This window comes from Cibotium barometz, chromosome 13, assembly GCF_041138505.1.
Source record: "Cibotium barometz isolate CiBa-2024 chromosome 13, ASM4113850v1, whole genome shotgun sequence".
Taxonomy (NCBI): domain Eukaryota; kingdom Viridiplantae; phylum Streptophyta; class Polypodiopsida; order Cyatheales; family Cibotiaceae; genus Cibotium; species Cibotium barometz.
In genome coordinates, this window is record NC_141058.1 from 10,033,337 (window position 1) to 10,048,305 (window position 14,969).

At 52.0% G+C, this 14,969-nt stretch overlaps 1 protein-coding gene across 1 annotated transcript in view; it reads left to right on the plus strand.

Annotated features, from left to right (window-relative positions):
- LOC147632347 (DUF3754 family protein, putative (DUF3754)) overlaps positions 1–14,969 on the plus strand; it is a 155,425-nt gene that overhangs the window by 33,315 nt on the left and 107,141 nt on the right. The window lies entirely within an intron of this gene.

Here is a 14,969-nt window from a genome sequence, read left to right on the forward strand (position 1 = left end):
TGTCTCTGCTCCTCTGCCTCTCTAACCTCCTGGCGTGCCTGGCTCAGCTGGGACGCCACCCACTCACATGCAAGCTGCTGCTCCTGAAGGCGCTGAAGCGAAGCAAGGCTGCGTCTCAGCCGATGCTCCCGCTCGCGAATCTCTCCCAGCCGTGTCAAAGCTGCAGCGTGCAAAAAAGAGCTAAGCTTGATGAGTCCCTGGGCACACTGGCCTGCTGCATCCTGGTCAGAGCACTGACTATCATGCCAGATCCTCTCAATGTCCTCAGCGAGACTGGGATCTGTAAGTAGCCTCTCTGGGATCCTCAACTGCAAGCTGGGCTCCCGTGTCCTCTCCTCCAATGTCAAGATAACTGGCGCATGATCTGAAAATGAGGTGCCAGCGAGAATGCCGACGGAGCCCCCTCGCTCCCCTAACCAATCGGCCACATAAAAGCGATCAATCCGTGATAGATTAGTCCCTCCCTGCCGGCGATCCGACCAAGAGAAACTAAGACTGTCCTGAGAGCGGGAGAAGGCCCCATGCTGCCATGCATCAGTGATCCTCAGTGACATGCAAAACCGGTCCCAAGCTGCAAGCTCCGTGCCGTGCACTGTAACATGACTGCCTCCCACCCTATCGGCCGGGTCCTCAAGCATGTTGAAGTCTCCCCCGACACACCAATGTGCGGCCTCTGGCAATGCATCCGTAACCTGGGTCCAGAACTCTGCTCTGGCACTAGCATGGTTGGGCGCATAGACGTTGAGCACGCCCAATAGCTCATCATGCATCCTCAGAATGACATACTGTGCTCTACCAGGCACAATGATCCCTCGATCCACAATGGCCTGCCGCCATACATCTGCAATGACCATGCATACTCCTCCCTGTCCACCCAAAGGACCAAACCCTGCAGACCAAAAGGTGTCCCATCTACCAGGCATCACCGAACCATATCTTCGGATCCTGCTCTCACCCAAGTGGTGCTCCTGCATCATCAAAATATCAATGTTGCCACCAACCAGGCATCTCTGAAGCTCCTGCCTCAAGCAACCACGATAGCGTATAAAATGTGCTCCGCCAAGGCCCTGTACATTCCATGAGATGATCCTCATGGATGACCTGCTGAGGTGGATGCTGGCTCAGCCGTACGGCGGGCCTTCGCAAGCGGCTTGGATGGAGAGTAGTCCCCATCCGAGCGGCTGCGAATCTGCCCACCCGGTGTACTGCAAGAATCACGGATCAAGCACCAGTGGCTGTGGCCCATGGCGACTGCCTCCCGCTCTGACAGAGCAACCTCGTGTATACATACATATCCAGGGTCGCGTGCTAAGTCTGCCACTATGCGAACGACCAAATGACGAATCCCTGAGGCATCCACACTCCCGGGATCCAAGAAAAAATGAGCCAACTCCATGAACTCGGATGGGTGCTGGCTCATGGGGGCCCTCTGCTCCAAAAAGCCGTGTGAAGGCGTAATCAAACGCCTCCGAGCGCTGTCTAATGCCGAGGCGACTCAGTCGACTGCGGATAGATGATATCCGTGAAGCCCGAATCGGCATGGTAAGTCTCCTCTGTGGTGCTCGAACGAGGTCGATGCTCAGCGCCCTCCGGACTGCAGGTGAACCGAGTCGTTCTCAACTGGATTGCAAAAGTACATCAAGAGAAAGAGGATGATTGGGCATAGTATCTACATAAGGAGATGCCAGGGCGTCCCGGGGAGGTGAGGCGGGGGGGGGGGGGGGGGTGGAGAGGGAGCCGCTACCGAAACCGGAGCGGGAGGAGGCGAAGGTGGAAGTGAGGCGGTGGGGGGGGACGGGGGTGGGGGGGTGAAGGAGGGGGTGCTGGCATCTCCTGGTCCTCAGTCGTCGCAGGGGTCTCCTCCTGGAGGGGAGCAAAGCTGTTCCTCACGGGAACCCAGTGATGCTGAAACTGTGGCTGCTGCTGCAGCGGTCTCTGGGCGTGCTGCTGTGGCTGTCTCCCTCGACGGTGCCCCTGTCCAGGCTGCCACTCCGAGGTCTCTGTGGCCTGAGCAGGTGTCCCGGAGGCTGCCTGCTGAGCCGCATCTGTGTGGGCGGGCCATCAGAGGGCTGCTGCTGTGGTGAGGGTCGGGGTCTCCTGCGAGGGCAAGCCTTGGCCAGATGACCGACCTGCCTGCAAATGAAGCACTGGTTCGGGAGCCCCGAGAACTCCACTCTCTGATCAATCCATCCCCCCCCTATCCTAGGTAGCTGAATGACCTTAGGAAGGGAGGAGATGTCAGACACCAAAACTCTGACCGACGGTAGCCCAGCTGCTCTGGCCACCACTGAAGCTGCTGTGGGGCCAGTCTCTAGTATCGAGCCCACCAATGCTCCTAGCCTAGAGAGGAGCGGAAGATACTCCCGGCGGAGTCCAGGGAAGCAAACTGTAACATGGAAAAGGCGCTCTCCCTGCTCAGCCGCTGCTGGGTCAAATCCATGCTGCCACGGTATGAAGAAATCCCGAGCACACCTGATGTCAAGGGGACTCATGGCTAGGACCTTGGCCACGCTCTGGGCGGTCTCGAACTCGATCTGGTAATGTCCACGGCCCAGTAGCTGTACGTCCAGGATCTTGCCCACATCTGCAAGAAGACGGGCCTGGAGAAGATCCCGAATCTCCCCTCTGCTGGGGCGAGTGCCGACTATACGGCAGATGGTGGAATGGGCCTGGAGGCGTTCCACCTCTGTGGTGAGGCTCGCTTCCTCTTCTGGCGAAAGAGAGCCTGATGGGGGTGTCCTTAGGGGCGGGCAAGGGGGCTGCGGGGGAGTCCCTCTGAGGCGGGGCGGGAGGAGCCTCCATCAGAGTCTGAAGCTATGGCGAAGGCGAGGCGAAGGCGGAGATCCTGCAAGAACCGAGCTGCACACAGAGAGGCGAAAGACGAAGGCCGGAGAAAAAAAGGGAAAAACCCCCCTGGGGGGTGGAAATCAGCAAGAAAAGGGAGGGGGGGGGGCGAAGCGGCGAAGGAATAGCCCTGGGGGGGGGGGGGGGGGGGGGATCTGCGCGCAAGAGGGGTGGGGGGGAGAAAGAGCTGGCGGAGAGGGGGGGGGGGGTTCGGGGCGCTGCAGAGGGGGGGTGGGCGCGAAGAGAAGGGGGGGGCGCGAAGGCGAGGTAGGGTGGCGGGCAGGACAGCGAGGGAGGGGGGCGCAGTAGCGAGGGCAGGCAGGGGGGGGCAAGGGGGGGCGCGAGGAAAGAGGGGGGCGCGAGGGGGCGAGCAGGCAGGTAGGCGGGGGGGCGTAGGTGTGCAGGTAGCGCGAGTAGGGAGGGGGCGGGAGCTTCAGCGAGCCTTGTCCCAGTGTGGTGTTCTGAGTAGTACGTACCTGGGTTGAAAGATGTTTTGTCTGATGTAGTTCATTTTGCAAGGCTGAATTTGTTTGCTGAAGATGTTGAATCATGCTCAGGAGGTACCGCTCCCATGGTGATGGTTTTTCATTGGGTTTGGTAGGAGGGGAGATAAGGGTTTCGGAGAAGGTTTTCTTGCTGGCCATGTCAAACTGCTGGACTGTTTGAGAGGTTGCTCTTCACGAACCCCACCCCCCTGAGGTGCAAGCCCTTACCTGCTTGGAGGTGGGTTACAACCCTACCTTACAACTAGGCTAAGCAGGTGGGCAATAGACCGAAAGAAAGAAAGATTTTATTAACATCTTCCAAAAGACCGAACTCGGCCTATGAGACAAATCAGTGTACGTGTGGGGTATCCTCTGTCATCCCAACAAAATGAAAAAGTACTGAACTAAAAAAGCTGAATCTGGGTGTGCAATAAGTACAATGAGTGGGGGAGGGGATGGAGCTCTACTACTAGGAGAATCCAAAGCTATATGCATGGAGTATACAATCATGATATGCAACCTAGCTAGCTCCATAGTGTACCATACTGAGGGTATAAAATGGTATACATCAATGAAGGGGGTGTCCACAGCTCCCTGAAGAAAGTGCCTGGGTCTGCTCTGAAGCGAGCCAGTCGCTCCGCACCCTCTCTGTGAAACTGAGCTCTGATCTCTGTCATCTCTCTCTGGTATAGGCGTGGTGTCCGAAAGCCAGCTGTCCTTTGTCTCCTGCGGGCTCTGAGTGTGTCTGCTCTCTGGAGAGTAATTCCTTGCTGTGTAGGGGCTGGGAGAGGGGTGGATCTCTGAAAAAATGTAGTAATCTGTGTCTATCGTCCCCCCTCTGGAGCTGTCTGAGCCTGTAATGATGTCTCTCTGTGACGCTGTATGTCTAGAATGAATTTCCCCAGTATGCGTTGGTCTGCTGCCTCAAAGAGCTGGCGTAGGGAATGTGGCTCTCTAAATAAAATGGGCTATCTTTCTCTCATGGCTGTATATGCTTTGCATCTGCATACATAATGCTCCTCACTCTCCACCTCCTCTTTGCACAATCTGCATACCCTCTCCTCTCGGGGGATCCGTGCTGCTCTGCCAGTCTCGATCTCCAATCGATGTGATGAGACTCTAAGCTGACCAACAACTACTTGGGAGCCGTGTGGTAAAAAGCCCTCCATGTATCTAGGCCTCTCTATAAATCCATCATCAGTGATACTCATGAAGTGATCTCTGTGGTATAGCATCTTGGGTGGAAGAGGCTGTGTAGGCGATATCCATGTCTCTCGTGTATAGAGCTGCCATAGGTCCTGTCTCAATACTCTGTTCCTCTCACTATGAGAGAGACGGATATGTGGTGCATCCCTGTCATACTGGAATGGTGGTAGATGATCCATGTAGGCCATGCTGGGAGAACCAATGTGTGACCTGTGCATACCATGATCCTCTGTCTCCTGCCTCAGCCAGCTGTCTAGATGCCTCAAAAGCTCTGTATGACAATTTGTCCTGTGGCATCTCTCTGAATCTGTCTAGCAGGCATATAGTCTGGAATATGGCCTCTACCATCATAGGAGGTGCAACAAACTCTGCTCGGATAATGTCATGAGAGGTACTGACGGTTTGCTGTGTATCATGCGTGCCATCGAGGGCCTGTGGTCTCTCTATCTGTGTCCACCAATAGGAAGCAAGGCCTGGCGCCCATACCGTTGCTCCATACATCAGTGCCGGTGTGACTAATGTGTCAAATAGCCACCCCTTCGTCCGGGGCTCCTAAAAATGCGCCTGGTGGCACTGTCTCTCTAGCATAGCCAATGTTGCATATCCCCGTGTCAATCTAGCTCTGGCTGCTGAACCCATGGTTAAGCGCGTGGCTGCTGGCAGAGAAGGTAACCCCTAGGTACACGTATTGTGTCACCACCTCCACCTGGCATCCTGCGAGAGTGAATGTCAGCTGACTCATGCCCTGTCTCGATGTATGAAAGACCATAACCTTGGTTTTCCCAAGGTTCACAGTAAGACCCCTCTGTGTGCAGAAATCATCGAGTGCATGTAGATGCTGCTGTAGATCTCCTGGAGACTCAGACACTAATACAATATCATCAGCATAAAGCATAATATGTACTGAGGTAACTGCTAGATCAACTCCATCTCCGCCTCCCCGTGTAATGAAGTCAGCCACCTCATCAATGTATAACCCAAATAGCGTGGGGGAAAGTGGGCATCCTTGCTTCACACCAATGGTGCTAGCAATAGTCTCGGACATACCTCTTGGGCATCTGACTCACCCAAAAACCTGCTTATATAATGCATAGATGCCCCATGTCATATTTGCTGGTATGCCAAGAGACTGCAGGCGCTGAAAGAGCCTCTCTCGTGGTAATGTGTCAAATGCCTTGCGGAAATCCACAAAGCAGCAGTAGAGCTTTCTCTTCCTCACTCTGGCTTGATCAATCATACATCTCAAAGTGAATACATGGTCAGTGGTAGAGAAAGCTCTCCTGAAGCCTGCTTGCCCTGATGAGCGTAAACCTGCTCGCTCAGCATATAAGCTAAGCTCTTGCTCCAACACTTCACCATAGGGTTTTGACAACATGTGGCCAACGATAACCGTCCTGTAGTTGCTCGGATCGAGCATATCCCCTGTTTTGTGGATCGGCACAATGGTGTGCATCATCCACTGCACAGGCAAACCCTCTGCTAGTGCCGTGTAAAACAGGTGTGCAAGAAAAGGAGCCAAAGAATCTACTGCTATATGAGATGCTCACCCTGTAGGACCATATGGTCGGCGGCCCGTCCGTGCTGTATGCGGCGGATAGCTTCCTTTACCATCGAGTGGGTAAAGAAGCTAGCTGTGGTAGGTCGAGGCTCCTGTGGCTGAGGTATAGGTGGCTGCTGTGGGGCGTGGTATAGGCCCTCTGCATATGTGTGCCATGTCTGTGGGTCTGCAATGGGTGTCGGTGTCGGGGGCTCTCTGAAGTGCCGCCATGAGATAGGGCTATCTCTACTCATGAAGAAATGAAAGATCTCTAGCTCCTATATCTGTGTGAAGGCTGTCACCAATTGGCCGACCATTTGGTCCATCTTGAGTTTTTGTGTCTCGTTCACTTGAGGCTAGGCCGGTGTCTCATGTGAAGAGGCCAGTATTTTTGCTTCACATGGATGGGAGCCAGACTTGTGCCACCCGTGTGTTAGCAGCAGGATGGTGTCGTATGGATGGGAGCTAGACTGGTGCCACCCGTGTATGACCTGGACTGTGTTCTATCCATGGGATTGTCACGGCATGGAAGAGACAGTATTCGTGCCGTGTCTTGCCTATGGGACTCACTCCATAGGGAGGCTCGTGCCTGGAACTGTCTTACCTTTGGCACTGCCACTCCATATGAAGACTAGGATTTATGTTTTACGTCGTGCCATTTTTGTGCTTGACAGATATTTTGTACTTGTTCCATGAACGGGAGATATGTCCATGATACTATTTGCACATGCACTCATGTTTTGCATGTTTGAAACTGTTTTCGCATGACTTGTATTTTTGTGTTTGCCTACTTGACGTGTTACTTACTGAGCGGGGACGCCTACCAGTGAGTCGTGAAGTTTGCTCTGTCTTCTGACGAGTTTTGGTGCATGTGAACAGGTGGTAAGTGTATTTGACATGTTGGTTTAATACTTTGATCTCTAACCTTTCATTTTATAAGGTTATATGTTCACACTCATTTAAAAGTGGGCACCCACTTTGGGCACCTACTTAGGGGCCAAGGTGGGGAGCCTCACTTATCTTGTGTGTGTGTGTGGGGGTGGGTGCATGGTCACCTACCCACACCACCATGGAACTGGCCGCCCACATGCAAACGTGGGGAGCCAGCCAAATCTATTTGTTTACTCCCCTCCAACACCCATAAAAAAAAGGCGACCACCCTTCATGGAGAGGCACCGGCGATCGTTTCCACCATCTTTCGTAAGAGAGGACAGCCGACGACCATCTCTGGCGCATGCTCGATCATCTTCAGGCAGGCTGCGCATGCTGGTGGCTGGCTCCATCTGCAGGCGGCTGTTTTTCCTCCCCTACCAGGCGACTGTTGTTCATTCAGCCGACTATGCGCTTCATCTCCTGCAAGCTGTGCTTCGCAGCTAGGCGGCTGCCCCTTCTCCACTACAGCCTGGCGACTGTGCGCCTGTCTACAGCAGGCTACTAGGCGCCTCCATCTCCTCCTTGCAACCAAGCGACTGTGACAGCCAGGCGGCCGGCGGCTGTGCTCTGCATTCAGACGGTTGCCTCTTCTCCACTGCAGCCAGGCGACTATATTGGCTGCTCTTCCACGCCTCTTTAGGCTGAGCCACCTTCTCCTCGTCATCTGGTGACTGTGTTCCTACAGCGAGGCGTTACCTCTCCTAAGGCGGCTGCTCCATCTCCTTTTTGCAAGAGGTTGCACCTCCTTTCCATAGGCGGCGTCTTCCTTCTTCAGGTGGCTACATCTTGGTGTCCCACTCAAGTAGCTACACACAGATACCTCGGGATTGGACTTCCATCTGCCATCCTCAAGTAAGTGAATTTTCAGATTTAAGTAAAGTACTTTGTGATAAATTTGATAAGGGACTCTCTCCACGGCAACACCCGTTCGGTGCCGGGGGTAGTCCAAGCTCTTGGAGAACCACGGTCCAAAGGTGCTGAGCTTGGAACACCAGTGGGGCGCTCTCCGCGGAGTCCAGTGAAGGCACAGGACCGTAGAGACTGGACCACGCTAGTGGTCGTTCTACTTCGAACATCTACTTTGAGCCTTTTGTTTGGTACTGTATTCATTTGTACATGGACATCATCTGGTTCTTTGAACCCATGGAGCATTGTATTTGTTAAATACTCCCAATAATATATATCATATATTGAGGGGGGGGGTCGGCCCGTTCTGGCCCCAGTGCTGGTGTCCATCTATCTCATTTCATTTCATTTCAATTTCAAGTTGTTATTAAGTTGTCCTTTTCAAATTGTGGTATTAAGTTGTGCTATTACGCGTGTGGGTGTCCAACGGAGTCTTTCCCACTTGACGGGATCGGTTTCAAAGGCCCGCCTTTTGCGGCGAGTAAGTCTCCTCATCTCTCTCCTCGACTCCTACTCTGTGATGGCTCCCAAGGCTCTCTGTATGCGGAGCCGTGAGTATAGGGCTCTGCACTCGTCATCATACCATCTGTTCTGGGGCATAGTCCCAGATCTCGCAGGCTCTCGTGAGTGGACACGATGTGGGAAGCTCTGTAATGCAGCCGTGTGTAGGAGTGATGCCAGCTGGGATGTCATGGTATCCATAGGTGCCAGGGGATCCATGAGTAGGAGCCCATCCTCTACTTTGCCAGTGTTTATGTCTACCATGGCATGTGTGAAGTAGGTGGTAGTGTGTGGCGTCGGTATGTGGGGGGCTGGTGATACTGGTGATCTGGCTAGTGAAAATGCCATGTATGTATGATCTCCCCCAATAGGACGAGGTGGGATGGAGAATGAGGTGACAAGCTGTGATGCCTCCAAAGACCCCATAATGTAGTCTACCACCGTGCCTCCGTTCTGTGTATGACTCCCATGTGGGAAGCATGTCAGCCCTCCTGATCCCGGCCACTGTAGCATCCCGTTATAAATAACTAGACGATCCCTGGCTCCCAACTCTAGTAAGTGGTTCCCATAATGTCCTCTGTCTGGTTTAGTGTCCTCTGATGCCCGACTAGCCCCTATCTCCTCTGGAACCACAGGGTGGAGGATCTCCATGTCTTCATAGTCATACACCTCAGACTGTCTGCTCTGTGTGTGGGCATTGAGGTCACCCGTAAGAAATACCTCCCCTAGTAAAGAATAATGCATAATCTCCTCTGACAGAGAAGTGTATGGCGAGGCTCCTGTCCCCTCCTCCTGTGGCATGTCCTCTGTAATGACATAGGAGGATCCTGATGGAGGAAAGTAACATAGGGCTATGTATATAACCCTGTCTTGTGAGAGCTGTAAGCTGATCCACATGTATGAGAGAGAGAGAGAGAGAGAGAGAGAGAGAGAGAGAGAGAGAAATGAGATGATATATTAACGTCCTCAAAAGGCCAAAATGACCTATGAGACCAAAAAGGTTACAACAATTGGTGGATCTGATACAATGTCTGTGTAAGAAAAGCTAAAGCAACTAAACAACTAACTGAAACTCAAACAACAACTATGAGGAAAAGTAAGGTACTAGGAGCTCCTAATGGATAGCATCTGGGAAGGAAAATTCCAGCAACAAAGGTAAGCATCATATACATCACTATTCAAAGATGTCTCTCATCGGTCGATGGCGGATATCCTCAATGTCCTCCATGGTGAGTACTCTGACTGGACGTCTCCCATGCCGTGCTAGTATGGTCTTGATCCTCTGTTGTAGTCTCCGCCGGTGTCGAGATGGGCCTCTCATCTGCGGGCGCCTGGACCACCCCAGCTCTATAGCCCGATCAATAAGTGTACCTCTAGTGCGGCTATACTTTGGGGCTAGCTGCAATGCTTGCTGGCCTGACTGCTCAATCTCTGGTCGAAAGAAGTCTGTAATCTGCCTCTGTAGGTGTCTCTCCCTCTCTGATCCCCTCCCTCTCAAGAGACCATCTCTATGTCTACGCAGCTCGAGCAAGTATAATCCGAGGCATCTCTGATCCTGGTATCTCATGACTCTGGAAAAGTGGTCCGAAACCCTCTCTAAACAGGCAGTGAAAACGGCCTTGTATCTCATAATATACTGGACAGTGACATATGTAAAGTTACTCTGTCTCTGGCTCCATCTGGCACAAGTGACAAATCTTGGCCTCAGCTGGTACTGCTCTGAATCTGTCAGTCTCAATCTCTAGCTGGTGTGAGGATGTGCGCATCTGACCAATAGCACACCGTACCCCATGAGAAAGATGAGTATCCATGTAGCTGAGTCTAATCACAAACCCATCCTCCGTGAGCTGGAGAAGATGATCTCTATAGAAAGCCATCTTCATACCAAGCTCGTGTGTTGGCTGTATCCATGTCCTCCTAGTGTCCAGCGGAGTCAAGTCCTGCCTGATAAGTCTGGTAATCTCTGCCCGTGTGAGAGAGAAAGAAAGAAAGAAAGAAGGATTTTATTAACGTCTTCCAAAAGACCGAACTCGGCCTATGAGACAAATCAGTGTACCTCTGTGGGATAGCCTGTCCATACTAAAGCCATGCAGTTGGAACCAAGCTGTCATCTGTACATACCAACATGATCCGTCTCCCTGTGATGCCAACTGTCGTGAAGACTCCAGGGCTAAGCGGGCATATCTGTCTCTAGGGAGAGCCCAAGTGCTATGTAAAGGAGACTGATCGAGTGAGTGCCTCTACTACCAATGGGGGGGCAGCCATCTCTGTAGTCTCCGCCGGTGTGGAGATGGGCCTCTCATCTTGGGGCGCCTGGACCGCCCCAACTCTATAGCCCGATCAATCAGTGTACCTCTGGTGCGGCTATACGCTGCCTGCTGACCTAACTGCTCAATCTCTGGTCGAAAGAAGTCTGTAATCTGCCTCTATAGGTGTCTCTCCCTCTCTGATCCCCTGGCTCTCAAGAGACCCTCTCTATGTCTCTGCAGCTCCAGCAAGTATAATCGGAGGCATCTCTGATCCTGGTATCTCATGACTCTGGAAAGTGGTCCGAAACCCTCTCTGAACAGGTAGTGAAAACGGCCTCGTATCTCATAATATACTGGACAGTGACATATGTAATGTTACTCTGTCTCTGGCTCCATCTGACACAACTGACAAATCCTGGCCTCAACTGGTACTGCTCTGAATCTGCCAGTCTCAATCTCTAGTTGGTGTGAGGATGTGCGCATTTGACCAATAGCACACCGTACCCCATGAGAAAGATGATTATCCATGTAGCTGGGTCTAATCACAAACCCATCCTCCGTGAGTTGGAGAAGATGATCTCTATAGAAAGCCATCTTCGTACCAAGCTCGTGTGTTGGCTGTATCCATGTCCTCCTAGTGTCCAGCTGAGTCAAGTCTTGCTTGATAAGTCTGGTAATCTCTACCGGTGTGAGAAAGAGGGAGGGTGCATCCAAGGAGTACTGAAATGGAGGTAGCCTGTCCATACTAAAGCCATGTAGTTGGAACCAAGCTGTCATCTGTGCATACCAACATGATCCGTCTCCGTGTGATGCCAATTGTTGTGAAGACTCCAGGGCTAAGCGAGCATATCTGTCTCCAGGGAGAGCCCAAGTGCTATGTATAAAGGAGAGTGATCGAGTGAGTGCCTCTACTACCAATGGGGGGGCAGCCATCTCTGCACGGATAATATCATGTGGTACGGAGGCCTTGGCCCTAATCATCCGGGAAATCATAGAAACCAAGGGCCTCTCCATAGATCTCCATCCATCAGTGCTACCAGCTCGACTGTGGTGATCCACTGAGGGTCCCCATATCTCCACTCCATATAGCATGGCTGAAGTGACCAAAGTGTCAAAGAGCCAGAGCTTTGTTCGAGGTTCCTGAAACTGAACCTGCGAACACATCCTTTCTAGTCTCCCCAATGCTGCATAAGCTTTGGTCAATCTGGTCTCCGCTGCTCTCCTCAAGGAAAATAGTGGGCCACTAAAAACCACACCAAGGTAAGTATATGCACTTGTATACTCCACTGTCTCCTGACCATATGTAAAGGTGGGTGCTGACCTCCTAACCCACTGTGGTGTGGTGTTAAACACCATCACCTTGGTTTTACCAGGATTAACAGACAATCTACTGTCCTGTGCAAACGTGTGCAATGCATCCAAATGACGCTGCATCCCCTCTGGAGAATCTGAGATCAACACAATATCATCAGCATACAATAACAACGGAATCCATGTCCCTGGTAGCTGTGCTCCTCTGTCACCCTCCCGCTCTACATAGTCCGAAACCTCATCCACATACATCCCAAATAAGGTGGGAGAAAGGGGGCAGCCCTGTTTCACCCCAATAGTGGAGTGAACCATCTCAGATATACCCTGAGTAGCACGTGCCTGCCCCACAACTGTCCTGTATAAAGCCATGATTCCCCAAATCAGCTCTGTGGGCACTCCCATCTCCTGTAGTCTACGCATCAATCTGGCTCTCGGTACTGTGTCAAAAGCTTTGCGGAAATCCACAAAGCAACAATAAATCCTCCTGCCATATGATCTGGCCTCCTCAATAATAGCTCTGAGTGTCAAGATATGGTCAAGAGTGGAGAAACCTCTCGTGAACCCTGCTTGCCCTGATGCACGTATGCCCTCTCTCTATGCCCATCTACTCAACTCTTGCTCAAGAATAGATGCATATAATCTAGCCAATGTGTGACCAATCATGATGGTACGATAATTCCCAGGAAGCATGGGATCCCCTGACTTGAAGATAGGCCTAATCGTGGACATATTCCAAGTCTCAGGAAAACCCTCACACATGGCTCGGTTAAACATCACAGCAATAAGCTCTGCATGGCATGAATAAAGTGCTCTGCTACCAAACCATCATGATCATATGCTCTCCGAGTCCTCATCATGTCAATAGCTTTCCTTACCATCTCAGCAGTTAAGAAAGCACATGTCATGGCTCTGATGGGTCTGGCAGGGGTAGCTGTCCTGGTGCTGTGTATAGGGATGCTGCATACTCACTCCAAATCTCTGTGGAGGTAATGGCTGGTGATGGTGAATGCTCATGGAATAGTCTCCATGCCTCGCCTGAGTCCTGACTCATAAATAACTGATACAAATCTTTCTCTAACTGAGCAAGATAAGCCCTCTTCTTCCGTCGCACTAGGCGCCGAAAGGTAATCCGTGACTGTCTGTGAGTGGTAACACCCATGAGCACCTCTCTCTGTAATTTGATCCTCATCTCTCTGCACTCCTAATCATACCAACTGTTCTAGGGCATGTTCCCAGATCGTCTTAATGTAGGTTGACTATGGGGATATGCCTCTGATGCTGATGTTGCAGCATGAAGCATCTCTATATCAATATCTGAGTGAGCTCATCTAATGGCCGTCCCGGTTCCTCGGCACATAAGCGTCTGTATATCTCATGTGTGTACATGGTGTCAGTCTCCCTCGTAAAGGTATAACGAGTGTGTCTGGAGACCTGTCCCAACACCATGCCGATGTCCCTCCCAGTGGAACTATCCTCAAAAGCCCCTACATCAAGGCGTAGAGATCCATTACAATTCCAAGTAGCAACTTGGAATGTAGTCCCATAGGTCTCGTGCCGTCATGAAGAGCGCCTTTCCATAATCACCACGCTACCATCTCTATAGAAGGCCACTTTCTCTTTCTCTCGGGCTGCCCTTATCTCAGGCATAACTTCTTTCATGTGGGCAAGCTGCGAGAGTGAGGTCATCTCCAAGAAATATTCCCGTCTTCTTGAGTATAGGACGTCTCTTCAAGAAGTCCCTCGTCGCTTCCATGGAGGGGAAACGAATGATAAGTGCTCTCTCCTTAGAAGATTCACCACTACCTTCTCTCTTCTTTCCCACTCTCCATACCTTTGTGTGCGCGGCTTCAATGCCCATCATAGAGAAGAGCTCCTTGGTTTCCCCTTCTGCATCATCATGGTCTTTTAGACCGGACACTCGTACATGTAAGGCCCGGGTCTTCCTCCTTTGCTTCTCTTCAAGGGTCATGTTGATGATGGTGGGAGTGGGGATGGGTGGCGATTCTTTACCTTTCCCTTTCTTGGTGACCTCGATCCATTTCTCCGCCTCGTCCATCTTCTTTTGTGTCTCTGTGATCACCTCCACCCATGAAGATGTCTTCTCTTTATGTTGCTCCTCCTCCTCTCGAATGATCCTCATTTGTTCCTTGATGGTATTCAGCTCTTCAATCAAGGAGGGCTGAAATTTTCCATCCTCAAGCTTGCCTTGTGAAGTGGTTTCTAACTCCTTTTTGAGGGCTGAGATTTCAGCCGCTTGACTTTTAGCATGCAATTTGGCCTCCACTAGTTCCTCCTTTAGGGTTGAAATCTCAGCCTCTTCCCTGGATGTTCTCTCTTCGAGCTTTTGGATTTTGTCAAATCCTTTCTCGAGTTTGGAGAGGCGGTTTATGATTGCGGCAACGGAAGAGTCGACCATCTTCTTGTTTTCTTTGATAATTGTGCTGAGCTTGTCCTCCACCTTCACGAGCTCCTCTTTAACTCTGGTCTTGGCCATGACTTTTTGCAGTACTTCCCACAGCCAATGGACAGGAATTTAATCCATGACACCTGCGCTCAGCGCGAAATAGCAGCAGGAGGGGGGTAAAGCCATGTAGAGAAAAGATTCAGCAGTAGGGCAATGGCGGGGCTGCGTGTGCAGGCGGGGGCAGGAGAATGCATGGGTGGTGTCAGGTGTGCAGGCGGGGGTAGGAGGATAGCAAAAGAAGGGGGGGGGGGGGGGGTAAACACGCGGCGGGGGCTGAGAGGACAGGGGGGAGAGAGAGAGGAGAGGAGGCGAGGGGCCGGCGGGTAGGAGGAAGGGGGGCGCAGGGGCCGACGGGCAGAGAGGGGAGGAGGCACAGCAAAGAGGGGGGGGGGGGTGTAGCGGGCAGAAAGGGTATGCGCAACAGACAGAGCAAGGGGCTGGCGGGCAGGAGGGGAGGCGCGGGGGGGGGGGAGAGAGAGAGAGAGAGAGAGAGAGAGAGAGAGAGAGAGAGATTTTATTAACGTCTTCCAAAA